The sequence below is a fragment of the Macrobrachium rosenbergii genome, chromosome 1 (assembly GCF_040412425.1).
Source record: "Macrobrachium rosenbergii isolate ZJJX-2024 chromosome 1, ASM4041242v1, whole genome shotgun sequence".
Taxonomy (NCBI): Eukaryota; Metazoa; Arthropoda; class Malacostraca; order Decapoda; family Palaemonidae; genus Macrobrachium; species Macrobrachium rosenbergii.
Genome location: NC_089741.1, coordinates 59,250,049 through 59,264,279, shown reverse-complemented (window position 1 = coordinate 59,264,279; position 14,231 = coordinate 59,250,049). Strand labels below are relative to the sequence as shown.

Here is a 14,231-nt window from a genome sequence, read left to right as displayed (position 1 = left end):
CCTTAACACAGGTGTACTCATACGAAGAAATAGTAGTGGTTTCAATATAGTGTGTATGAAAACCCACTCAATATTCTTCCTATGTTCATTTCTATTTTTGGACAAGCAATAAAGTTTAAAAAAATTAGTGTTTTCATCTATGTTTAAAACGTACGGGTATGTAGCCTGAATTTATTTGATGGGAAATAGATGAATTAGGAATGCAGGCAAGTAGTTGATATATCTGTAGTGTATTAAACAGTGCACTTGAAATGGCAAAAAAGGCTATATCAAGCCAAAGGAACCTTACAACACTTAAAAAAATTTGTTTGCCACCTTATAATAATAATATGAAAGATATCCTCTATCTTCTTAAGAATTTTGGTATTAATGTCGCATTTAAGAACAATAAAACAATGAAAATGTACTTACCAAGAACTCCTGACAATACTAAAGGGTGTGTATATAATTCATACTAAGTCTTGAGACAACTTTTATATTGGCCAAACTGAGGAAAGCACTGGAAAAAAGGAATTTAACAACATAAAATGTGTGAATATGTACAAGGGAACAGTGGTATTTTTGTACATGTTAGTGAAGAACAATCATGCTATCAACTGGGATGGGGCAAAAGGATTGTATATTCTAATAATGCACTGGAAGGAATATCATTTAGTCTAAAGCTATAAAAAATTTCAGCCATAATATGAATATAAGCCAAGGGATGTATAAACTTGATCCTTTAATATCAAAAGAAATTTGTAAACTGTTTAAATTTTAAGGCAGGCAGTAGATATGTATGAATATAGGATTATCATATTTATAAACACAGTACAGGAGCAGTAGTGCTAATGTGTTTCCAAACTCCACCTCCCTGACACCTGTCAGGTGTGGATCTGAGGTCGCCTAAGGTATGTTTATCAGTATTGTCCCCTGAGAGTATATTGTGATTTTTAGCCAAATGAGTTTTGAAGGCCACTCCTACCTTGACACTGGCCAGTGGGTGGATACGTAGTCTCTAATGGTTGTGTATGTTCGTCAGTACTGTTCCTGTAGTATATATATTTGTGACTTCTTATATTCTGTATCTATCCTTCATCAATGGCTTGGAAATAAAGTCGAAACCGGTCAGGACCTACACCCCGTCTCTTATTTTTCACCTGTGGTAATGTGTGATAAATCAGTCACATAAAAAAGTGATAATAATCATACATATATATACATATACATATATACATTATATATATATATACATACACACACACACACACACACATATATATATATATATATAGGCAGTCCCCGGTTTACGACGGGGGTTCTGTTCCTACGCTGCGTCGTAAGCCGAAAAATTGTCGAAAATCGTCAAAAATCCTAAGAAAACCTTACTTTTAATGCTTTGGGTGTACTGAAAATGATGTAAACTGCATGTTTATTGAGTTTTAAAAAAAAAAATTCAAATTTTGATTGTCCTGTCCGCTTTAGTAGCCATACTTCTTCCATCGGATCGGCGTTGCAAGCGCTCATAACTTAAAAACATGTGTCGAACCCGGAAACAATTTCGATGAATATATTTGAAAACGTCATAACCTCGAATGTAAATGAGGACTCCCATATATACATACAGTATATATATATATATATATATATATATATATATATATATATATATATATATATATATATATATATATATATATATATATATATATATATATATATATATATATATATATATATATATTATATATATATATAAATATATATATATATATATATATATATATATATATATATATATATATATATATATATATATATATATATGTATATATATATATATATATATATTGTGAGTCAAAGAGACAAACTGCACTGACTCAATTTATTTACCTGGAGTGTACATAGTAGCATGCAGACAGAAACTAAGTGCCCAACCTTCGATTTGTGACCCGTAGGCTTAGTGAGAGCAATTTGTGTTTGTTAACAGTCACTCAAATAGCAATAAGAGACATAATGTACATACAGTGATAAAATATATATTGGCAAAAAGGCCAGAAATTCTACACACAAATATATACATAAGATTCTCGCGGTGTTGACAGATGCGATACATGATCGTAATTGATGGGAAAGGAAGAGACGTTTGACGTCTTTATAATATAATTATATATATATACAGTAAACCCCCGTATTCGTGTTCTCACGATTCGCGGACTCTCGTATTCGCGGATTTCTCTGTGGAACATATCTACCCATTATTCGTGGAAAATTCACCCATTCACGGCATTTTTCACTGAGAAATATTCACTAATTACCGTATTCTCATATCACTTTCATGACTAAATGCACTTTGTATAAAACTGTTAAATTGTGTATAAGCATTTTTAGAGGGCTTTTCTTGTGTTTAGCCTCAAAATAGGCAGTTCTAAAGTGTTTATACAGGGTTTAAGTATTTTGTGGATTTTAGCTATTTATGAGTGCAGTACACACATCCCTCATGCGAACACGTGGGGGGTTTACTGTATAATTTGCATGATTATAATCACTTTGGTGTGATTCATTTATCACACACAATACAGGTAAAAAATTTTTTTTACTTGTGGTAATGTGTGATATAATCATATATACAATATATATAATTACTGTATATATATAATACATACATATATATATATATTATAAATATTTACTGTTCGACTTCTCTTTCTTGCCTCTTAGTAGAAGAGAATTAATTCTCTAGTTAAAGCTTGGAAGAATATAGATTTCTTGCATGAGAAAAGGCGAGTGGGAAGCAGTGTTTTCAAATTAAATTCGCCATCGGGTGAGACTTTTAGTTTAGTCATAAAGGGATAAAGTTTTGCTAGGCCAGACCTTAGTTATAATGTTCTTAAAACCCAATTTCCTCTAACCTATGTACTGGTGAGACTATTGTTATTTCAGATCAGACCCTTGGTAGGAGGAGTTTTCAAGCAAACAGCAAGAAGCTGCCCTGGCGTCAGGAGACTCTACACTCAGCTGCCATTAAGCTGGGACGTGTCCGTGTTCTCCTTCAAGTACTCATTTGTTTTCCCTCCTTTGTTCAAAACGAAGGAGAAAATTGTTATTCCAACAGGCCAAGGAATCTATGTAAATCTGATTACCGCGGAGCTAACCTAAATTTAGGTCTGATAAGACAATTACTCCCAAGTTCTCTTTCCTTCGATTGAAACTCCATTTTCTTCAATTTTTTCTCTTAAAATCACTGACTAAGAAATCATAGTAAAATGTATCCCATTTATGAAGTCATCTATTTAAGTACAATTATTGTTGCCTAGTGAAGTCACATAACTTATCCTCCATGGTGTTAAAAGTATTACAGTATTCTTGACATAAGAATCATCCCCTTGTGATTAAGTAATGACAAGTGAAAGTTTTCTGTAATGCAAAGATTGTTATCTGGATATGTTTTTTTTTCCGTAATTGTGTACACTTTGGGCCTGCACAAAATCCTCTTCCTTGGAGAAGATTCTGCATCAACAGTACCAAGAAGTCTCAATTCAACCTTGCAGTAAATGCCTGATAAAGCGTCTGAGAGGCACGTAAATCTGCTGCGTTCATTTCTAGGTAGCATTGAGGCTTGTCCTAAGTAGGAATAATATTCTGAGCTGCTGTTAGCTCCTGAAAATAATCCATTTAATTTTACTGTATTTTTGTTGAAACTAAGTGTTCCAGTAAGTTTGCCGAATTCATTCATGTGGTTATGAATAAACATCTATTCTTTGTTAACTAGTGTTAACTGGCGACCTGATCCATTCAACATCTGTCCTTTAGAGTTAATTTTAGCCTTAATTGACAGAATTACGTGGATCTTCCGTAAAAAGCAAGGCAATATAAATCCAATTAACTAACCATTGAACTCATTAGCCGAATGACCCATGTAATAATATATATGCAGTATATATGCATACAATATTATATATATATATATATATATATATATATATATATATATATATATATATATATATATATATATATATAAATGGGAAAACATGTTAAAACCAAGATATATATATATATATATATATATATATATATATATATATATATATATATATATATATAATATATATATAATATATAATATCTATATAATATATATATTTATTTATAGAATATAGAGTATATATATATATATATATATATATATATATATATATATATATATATATATATATATATATATATATATATATATATATATATTAATTTATGAACCACTTTTGGTTCTAGGGTTCTAATACACAAAATTACTCATGTGGGACTGGAAGCTGGCTGAGGACCAGGGGACAAACCAGAGGAGGGTAAAATTAATGCCAAAAATACTTTAGCCACCCTATTACATTCAAATTTGCATGTTACAACTGAGTCCAGGCTTTAGGTGGCAAAGAGACAATAAATGATCATTAACAAGTAACATTTAAGCACAAACAAAATGACTATTAAATAATTTACAGTAGTCAAACAGAAAATAAAACATTTATAAATACAAAGTAATGCTTAACAGCAGCTATAAAAATCAAGAACATCAAATTCAAAATACATGTAACAACAAATTTCCAGAGTCATACATGCTCCTACACAGTGGTTCCCAAAGTGGGCAGTACCGCCCCTTGGGGCGGTGGTTGATTCGGGGCGGTGAGGCAAAGGGGGGTGGTTGGGGGCGACAAGTGGCATTAAGAGCATTTAATTTTTAAGCAATGGAGCAAAAAAAAAAAAAGAAAAAACAGACTTAAAATTACCGAACGTGGGGATCTCGACTTCTTAGTGAGTTCAGCCTGATGTGGAGAAACCGAGGTCCCCGCGCCTAAGCACACCCATCCCATTAACAGTAATTGTGAAGCAACCAAGTTTACTAAATTGGTATTGTTGTGTAAAATACATCTTCGAGTTTATTGTTGCTTAATTTGAAGCAAACCGTCCCCGCCTCAAAAAAATAATAATACCGCGTGTGTGTATCAGTATGGAGGCGCTAGGGAATCATCTGGAAGCCAAGGCGCCAGCCTGAAAAGTTTAAACTCTGTTTCTACACCAATGAATAATAATGAAATAGACAATCAACATGTTTAATGAAATAAACTCAAGATAGGCAGCAAAACAATAATGGTGATATCACCAAGCAGCATAAAACAAAAGCAAATTCAAGAATTGTCGAGGCAGTCTTTTACCGCCAACCAGGATAACCATAGACGTAATCTGTGATTCATGGAACACAAGCAATTAGCTGTCAAACAGGAACGCATCCTCAGCACAGATGGACTCTCGCCGACTGCCGAGACAGTCTTTCCGTCGCAATATCCTCCGCTGCTACTCAGTCAAATCACACACGTAGAGGACCTCATCTTCCCGCCGAAGTAAACAGGTTCATAACCCTGCTACCAAACAGTGACTCCCCCACTGCTCTATCAAAACATGCTGCTGCTGCTTTCTTGGCTGAGTGTCACCAAGAAACCAATCTGTCTGCCACCCAAAATCCCGACTGCACTGTCACTCACACCGTGACAGACTAAAACTCCAATCTGACGAAGACACTGGAGGAAGGAGAAACAGGAAATTACCTTAACAACATCATTCCCAGAAAGAAACGACCGAACCTGACAATATATATATGTGTGTATATATATATATATATATATAATATATATATATATATATATATATATATATATATATATAAAAAACGATCTGGAAGAAATGAAACACAGTTGTAAATACTGACCAGGTTGGATTTATTGCCAAGTCATCTTCAGAGGACTGGGACAAAGTGGTATAGATTCAACATATATAAAGCTATGAGAAGTGCATACAGACATGCAGATGTCTGGAAACCAAGTGACTGCACCTGATAAATGTTGCCTCCCATTTTTCATCTCTCTTCCTGAAGATTCAGACTTCTTGCACATTTATTTTAAATTCATGGATTAAGTTTGTAAGTCTAGACTGATGTTTCATTTTTCTCTGAGAAACTTTCTTTAAAGAAAAACTGGACTCAACAATTTTTCTTTCCAGTGCTTTATTAGAATAAACTCTTTTTTGCTCCTACCCAGTTGAGGGCATGTAACATGTACAAAAATTCCACTGTTCACCTGTGCATTTCTTACACCTCCTTTATGCTGTTCTATTCTTCTTTCCAGTTTGACCAATCTAAATGTTATGACAAAACTCACATGAAATGAGTCATACACATCCTTTAGTATTGCTGGGCAAGTTCTTTATATGTACATGTTTAACTGTTTCACTGCTCTTAAATGCTACATTAACTCCAAAATTCTTAAGTAGATACTGAATATCTTTGAAATTATCACATAGCATTATAAGTTTATTTTTTGTTATCATAAAATGTCTTTTTTGCCACTTTCATGCACTGTCTAGTAGAGGGTAAGGATATTTCAGTTTCTTGCCTACATTCCTAATCATGTCTTTCATCATTAATGTACTCGGCTACATATAAATTATGATTTTAAAAACGTGGATGTGAAAACTGACTTCTTAACTTACTGCACTTGAAAGAAACATCACTGAGTCTAGTTTCACGAAAGAAAGTTTATCTAAGAACATGAACATCAGTCAAGGCATGTATAAACTTGATCCATTAATTTCGAAAGAAATATGTAAGGAGTTTAAACTTTCAGGCAGGTAGGTGAGGGATCGAAAAAAGGGAAGTGGGGATCCCTCAAGACAATGGGATTTGCAACAGTTGACCTGTCACTAATGAGCGTAGGACTGCGCCCACAAACACCTGTTCCAACCGTCTGTATGTTCATATGTACTGTCTTGCTAGCATATATATGCTGAAATTGTCTCACTTTTTATCAGTCCACTGAAGATGGCTCAGCAATAAAGCTGATGCCACTCAGGATTTCAACTGTTTTTCATTTCTTCCCTGTAGTGTTTGATATATAAAAATCATGTGTCAAGAGTAATTATAATTATAAACAATATATATATATATATATATATATATATATATATATATATATATATATATATATATATATATATATATATATAATAACAAGTGATTTATACACACACTTTATAGCAGGAAAAAATGAAACACTGGATGTATATCCTGACTAGTTTCGACTTTCTTGTAACTGATATATATATATATATATATATATATATATATATATATATATATATATATATATATATATATATATATACAGTATATATTACAGTACATGTATGTGTTTTATGTTTATATGAAAGCAGCAATACCTGTGTTACTGCTTAAAAATCAATTGAAATCCAGATCTGTTACCACGGTTGTTTGCAATCCATCGGAATTAGTCGGCATAGTATCAAGACGAGTTGTGACAGTCTGTTTGTTTGTCTGTCTCAAAATCTCTATACAAAACAAGGTACACTAGACTAATTAATTTCTCTATTTAAATCATTTTTCATATTGTGTTTAGAATCACAAACTCACTGCAACGTTAAAATATGGACATCTTTTACCTAAAGTAGTCAATGGTTTGGAACTAAGGTATTGAACAATCACACGTGCAATAGCAATGATGTTGATCACCACGAGCATGATATAAATCTTTCCCAACTCTTATCAATTCAGGTATTATCAAATCGTTCTTATATTCCATATTTGCATTTCATTTATTTATTATATATATATATATATATATATATATATATATATATATATATATATATATATATATATGTTACGCTGTCTGTGGGTACTACTATGTGAACATTAGGCAGAAACTGCCTAATGTTCACATTGGGTAAGCAATTACACAATGTTTACAAACTGTCGATATTGGGCAAAAAAATGCCTGATGTTCACATTACGCAGCTCAATTTTGCCTGATGAATAAGACTTGAACTAAACTGCCTAATGTTCACATTGTGCACATTGTTAAAGATTATGTCAACCATATTACATATTAAGGTCGATTTAGAGACAGTTTTAGAAATTGTAATTTATTAGAATAAACAAACAAAATCAATAAAAGATCAATAAAAGTTCGAGTCCCGAGTCCAGCCAGGTGACAGCTCGAGTTGCATTTAAGTCTCTTTCTTACGCAGCTGCATCGTCCTGATATATCATCGACTCTGTACATTGGCCTTAGTGTATCCTTGTCCACCAGTGGCCTTTGCTGTTACTGTTCTAATGATAGGCAGACTTAGGAACCTCTTCCACACTTTAGCCAGGGGCTGTTCAGATCGCACTAGGTCAGCAGCTGCTCAATTTGGTCCTAGAATTCCCTCCCGGCCTTTGTGCCTAGCCCATCTTCTTCCCTTAAGGACGACCACAAACGTATATCTGGGTTCTGTTGGACCACGACTCATCGGGACCCTCAGCGTAGCACACCGACCAATGGACAATGGCCCAAGCAGGTGTTTGCCTCGTCTCTGTTTGTCATCCGTGCTGCTGCATTAGATTGTCCCTGATCAGCCAGCACGGATCTTTTGGAGCTATTGTTTCTTCTGTCTGTGCCTGTGCCTCTGCTTCTGCCTCGCTTACCCTGTCCACAACGACTCTTAATGATAGAAACCCAAAGCTTCGAACACTCTTTGAATTAACACTTCAGCGACCGTGGTTCTTCAGTCTGTCTACATCAGGCAAAATACCATTGCCTAATCTGAAAGTCTTGCTTAAAGTGAACATTATTCAAGTAATTTGCCTATTGTAAACATTGTGCAAAAATGCTTGCCTAATGTGAACACTGAGAAGTCAGGAATAAAGACTTTTTTTGCCTAAGGTTATCACATTAGGCAATTATCCACATTAATATATAACTATATATATATATATATATATATATATATATATATATAGTATATCTGATATATATATCTTTGTGTGTGTTCTGGTATGTGTATATGTATATATATATATATATATATATATATATATATATATATATATATATATATATATATATAAGAGTTTGCTAAGAAATGAGCAATACTTTAGAAAGGTTACAGTAAACAAAGCAACCACAGAGCAAACCAATAAAATGGGTTTTCCCATTCTTTTCAGTTCTTATTTTCATTGCATTCCTCAACAAGCCTCTCTCAGATTTCATGAATGTTATTTACCTCGCACAGCATTCTAACTGATAAATCTGTGCTACTGCACAACGTCCTACAGACCAAACATTACACTTATGATCAGCACCCAAACACCTCTTCACTCAAGCCTGGACCAGAACTGTATAGTGACTGCAGATAACTTACCAGGTAGACCTATGAGCTTCCCAAAACTTAACATCCCTAGCTCACCAGGCCAGTAAGGTCGTACTGACACTGAAATCTATGAAGAATGAGAGCAGGGACCTTGAACTTGGGATCACCATACTGTGAAGTCCATGAAAAAGCAACTGACTTACCACAATCCTGTCTTTATTCATTTCTCCTACCTAACACTTTCTAATTAGTATACACTCTTCACAAACCTATCATTGTCCATACTTACCACATGACCAAACCATCTCTGATACATCCTTACGCCTATATCAACCTTTTACCACTTATATTTATCTCCGCATTTCTTACCCTTTAAAATTATTATGCCATATGTACTCAGTACAAAGAGTATACACAACAGCGTCAATCTTTTTTCTTATATTTCAATTCCAACATCCACACACTTCACCACTAATGAAAGTTAGCTCAATGGTCTCTTCTTGCACTCCACAGTCTTTGTTGGGTGAGTCGGTAGAGCTGCGGACTGTCACTCGATGGGCCGGAGTTCGATTCCCCAGCCTGCTGATGAAGAGTTAGAGGAGTTTATTTCTGGTGATAGAAATTCATTTCCCACTATAATGCGGTTCGGATTCCACAATAAGCTGTATGGTCCCGCTGTAAGTAACCAATTGGTTCTTAGCCCATAAAATAAAAGTCAACCTTCCGGGCCAGCCCCAGGAGAGCTGTTAATCAGCTCAGTGGTCGACCAAAACCAAGGTATACTGACCTTAACTTGCACTCCACCCTTGGTTTCACAGATACTCCAGCGTCTCCTCTCAGTCTTCTGCACTTACACCCCTGCTACTTTCCCTGATTCATCTCTCTGTGACTTATCTCTTCTCTCATCCATTGCATCCAATCAACTGCTTCTGTCAGTCCACCATTCATTCGCTGTTCCTTCTTCACGATCCATGACCCTGACCTTTGATGTCATAATGCCAGAGAACTTTAAAATCGTCCTGTTTCCAAATATTCTTATAACATTACGCTTCCTCATATCACTTGTTCTAAGTTTAAATGCACAAGTACACACAATATATATATATATATATATATATATATATATATATATATATATATATATATATAGATCTATATATGACATATATATATATTATTACTATATATATATATATATATATATATAATATATATGTAATGTGTAAATTAATATTATGCCTCACAGCCTAAGCAGTGAAATAGATAACTAGTAGTTGGTTGTATTTTGCTTATTGTGGTTGGATTATAGAGATGAGGCTGGCAATTTCTTACCTTCTGGATCCACCTCCTTTAGGGTATAAATGAAGAAACTCTTACTTTCCTAGCAGGACTCTACTTAACCTCTTTGAGGATATTACATATGATTGAATATATATATATATATATATATATATATATATATATATATATATATATATATATATATAGTATATATATATATATATATATATATATATATATATATATATATATATATCAGAATGAAGAGGTAAAGTACAGTATGTCTCTCACAGTATCAAGTTTATTGTGCCAATGTTTCACATCACATGATGCATCCTCAAGGCTGGAAAATTACAGACCATAAATACTTAAAACATCACTTATACAACGGGAAAAAACTTAAAAAATGTTTTAACATTTACAAATACAAAAATTAAAACCAGAACTTGAAAGGAACACCTACCAAAGTCAGAACTAAAAAGTGACTAAAAAGACAAGGAGGAAATTAACATACGAAAGATACCTATAGCGAATGTGGACAGTAAACAAACAGGCAATTGTCCTTGAGTTGTGTGAACGACGATTGGGTGTTTAAATGTTGGTCATAATAGTTTTTATAAAAAGCGACTCCAACACCATCAACTCGTCGTCCTTACAGGTAGATCCAACAATTTTAAAATCATTTGTTGGGTGGGTCTGATTCCCCTGTGATTCTTATATACATACATGCATATATAATATATATATTATTATAATGTAATAATATATATAACCATTCTACAAATATGATATGTGTCTGTGAAAATTCTGATGTTTTGCTTGCAGATTCGTCATTTGTTGTGAGATATGATAATATGATCTTAAAATGTTTTTTTCTTACAGATAAGTTGTGTATCATGTGATTCTGAAATATGTTTTGATATGTTTTTTTTTTTATTTGTTTAATATATTGTGCAGTATATTAAAATGAATACTGTGTTCATGCCAAGTAGAGAGAAAGGTGAAGATTCTTATTACTTAGCCACATCCTGTACTGACATAAGTGTTTGGAGGAAGTTGCGTTCGGAGAGGCCACTTTGCTTATCTTTGATGAGTTCACAGTTATCGGCCAAATGCTTGTTACACATTTATTCTGTGTGCCTATTCTGAAGTTATTATCTTTATCTGTGTCTATTATATTTTCCATAATCTGAGTAGAAGGGATGAGGAATTGAGAGAGGTGAAGTTGACACGTTGACAGCCAACCCAGGATTTGGTGCAAAATACTTCTTTCTGTTTGCCCAGGCGTTTTGAGTGGGAGGAAAATGTCCATCATACAGATAAGAGCTCTGGCATATTTTCTTCTGAGCCTTAGAATTCTCTGTGTGTATTCTTTGTGTGTTCTGTAGAAGAGGAATAAGGTGTCCTGTGTATGCCCTATGTGTATCCTTTGAGTATTCTGGGAGGGCTTAAAGATAAAAGAGGAGTACTGAATGAAAAACAGTTAGTTAGGCAAAATGGGTTACTGGCATAAGGTTCTCTCTCTCTCTCTCGCTGCTCGTAATAGGGTATATATATAAAGTTGGTTATCCTCCCTATACAAAAGCATAAGTTTTGTCAAATTCACTCACGAAGTGTATACATTTTGTAAGAATGATATTGGTATTTTACAAGCATTGTGAAAAGTGTATAATGGTGTACCACTTGTAAAAGGTAATGTGATATTTACTGGTTTTATATTATGTTAAGAGTTAAAGTGATGTTCTAGGTAAAAGAGAATTATTATTTTGATAAGAGGTGGATAATATCTCTTATAGTGAGTTCTAATATGTCTTGCTGCTAATTGCACTTTACTAAGTGCATATAATTGTGACCTGGCAGTGTTGTCTTTGAGAAAGTCTTAGAAAGATGCGAGTTTCTTTTTTTAAATGAAGGTAATCTTTTGAAAGATTGATATAATCTTTAAACATATTTTGTCTTAGTGAAATTTCTGTTGGTATATTTCCATTTTTTGCATACTGCATTCTTATATGTCTGTGTTATCATATTACTCTAAATTTATAATCAGTGTTTTCCAAAGTTTTGTGTTGGTGATTGCTTAGCATTCTGTCAGTGCATACTTATTATTGAGATTTCAGTGAGTACCTGTACTGACTCCCATTTATTGATGTTTTAGTGAACACTTGTGTTGGGTTTAATTAATCAGGTATATGTTTAAAACTTGAGTGAAAGTTAATGGTTTGAATCTTACTTAACCAAATTGCTTTCTTGATAAATTAAAGTTTTGTGAATTAATCTTGATTAAGAAATACTTAAATCTTCACTGCTGTCAAGTAATAGTAAGTCTTTTTTTGAGATTGTGAACTGCTATAACTTTTGAACTTAGAAATAAATTCTGTTTAAAGTTTTAAAAGCACAGTGTTTCATTTTGACCACCAGTGACTAGAGAAATTAATGAATGTGTACAAGGTGAGTGATATATCTGTCTAGTTCTCCTTTATCAAAGTGAAATAGAACCAGAGAAACCATTATAGTGTTTGTCGAAGTGATGCCCATTTTTCCACTAGTCTGTTTTACTAACACATTAGTTGTTACCTCACCCATAACTTGATAAAGTTGTTGATTTTTTCAAGTGATACAAATTTTATGGGATCACTGTACCTTTAGAGTATTCAGTCTTAATATTTTTGTTATGAGGTTTCAAGTGTCTGGCTGAAGTTAGTAACTTTTTGGTCTTATTATTTGTGTAATAACAGGTACTTGATCACTTTTAGACAATAATATATATATATATATATATATATATATATATATATATATATATATATATATATATATATACAATATATATACAGTATATGTATATATATATATATATATATATATATATATATATATATATATATATATATATATATATATATATATATATATATTATACCCATTACACTCTTTCAGGCTACTAATTACTTCGTTTAAGAGCACGTTCTTCAAACAATTTATTAATTACGTTCATCTAAGAGCCCATTATGCTCTTCGAACCTACTAGTTACCATCATCTAAGAGCCATTCTTTGAGCAATCTGTTAATTACGTTCACCTAAAAAACCATTAAGCTCTTCAAGAAAGAGAGGCTAAGGAAGAGCAAGAAAGGCACGAAAGAGAAGTCAAGGGAGAGCGAGACAGGCAAGACAGACTGGCTAAGGAGGAGAAAGATCGCGCCCACGAACTCGCCATGGCCGCCTAGGGGTCTGCAGCCCTGCAACCACACCTCCACCATCTTCTATCACTGCAGCCAGCTCCATGATGCCAAAATGGAATGACTCAGAGCCCGAGGCCTGGCCTGACTAAGTGGAAGAGGTCCTCAGGAATTTCAAGCTCTAGCCCACAGAAATCTCTATGTTCCTGTCGAAACATCTAGAGGGAAAGGGCCGAACTGTGTTCCACTCCATCCTGTTAACAGACCATGGAAATCTTACGGAGGTCCAGAAGGCCATCATTAAGGCCTACGAGTTCACGCCCGAAAGATGGAGACAACGTTGGAGAGGACATCCAAAGGAGGCAGGTCAAACATGGGCCGACTGGGCATGCCATAAGTCCCGAGCTCTCAAGCAGTGGCTAGAATCCTGCAACACTACCACTGTGGAGGATATAATGGAAACTTTCCAGCTCAAGGACTTCCTACACTACGCCCCTCCAGCCCTCGCTACCTACCCTTGCGATACGAACCCTCTGACGCCAGATGAGTGCTGGCGTTTGGCAGACCACTGGGACACTCACCATCCTACAGCCAGT

General features: G+C 34.0%; 1 long non-coding RNA gene across 1 annotated transcript in view; it reads right to left on the bottom strand.

Moving 5' to 3' along the window:
• Positions 1-986: 986 nt before the first annotated feature.
• LOC136838858 (uncharacterized) overlaps positions 987-14,231 on the bottom strand; it is a 64,769-nt gene continuing 51,524 nt past the window's right edge. The window contains exon 3 of the long non-coding RNA XR_010853145.1: positions 987-1,139. This is a non-coding gene — a long non-coding RNA (uncharacterized lncRNA). The remainder of the gene's footprint in view (positions 1,140-14,231) is intronic.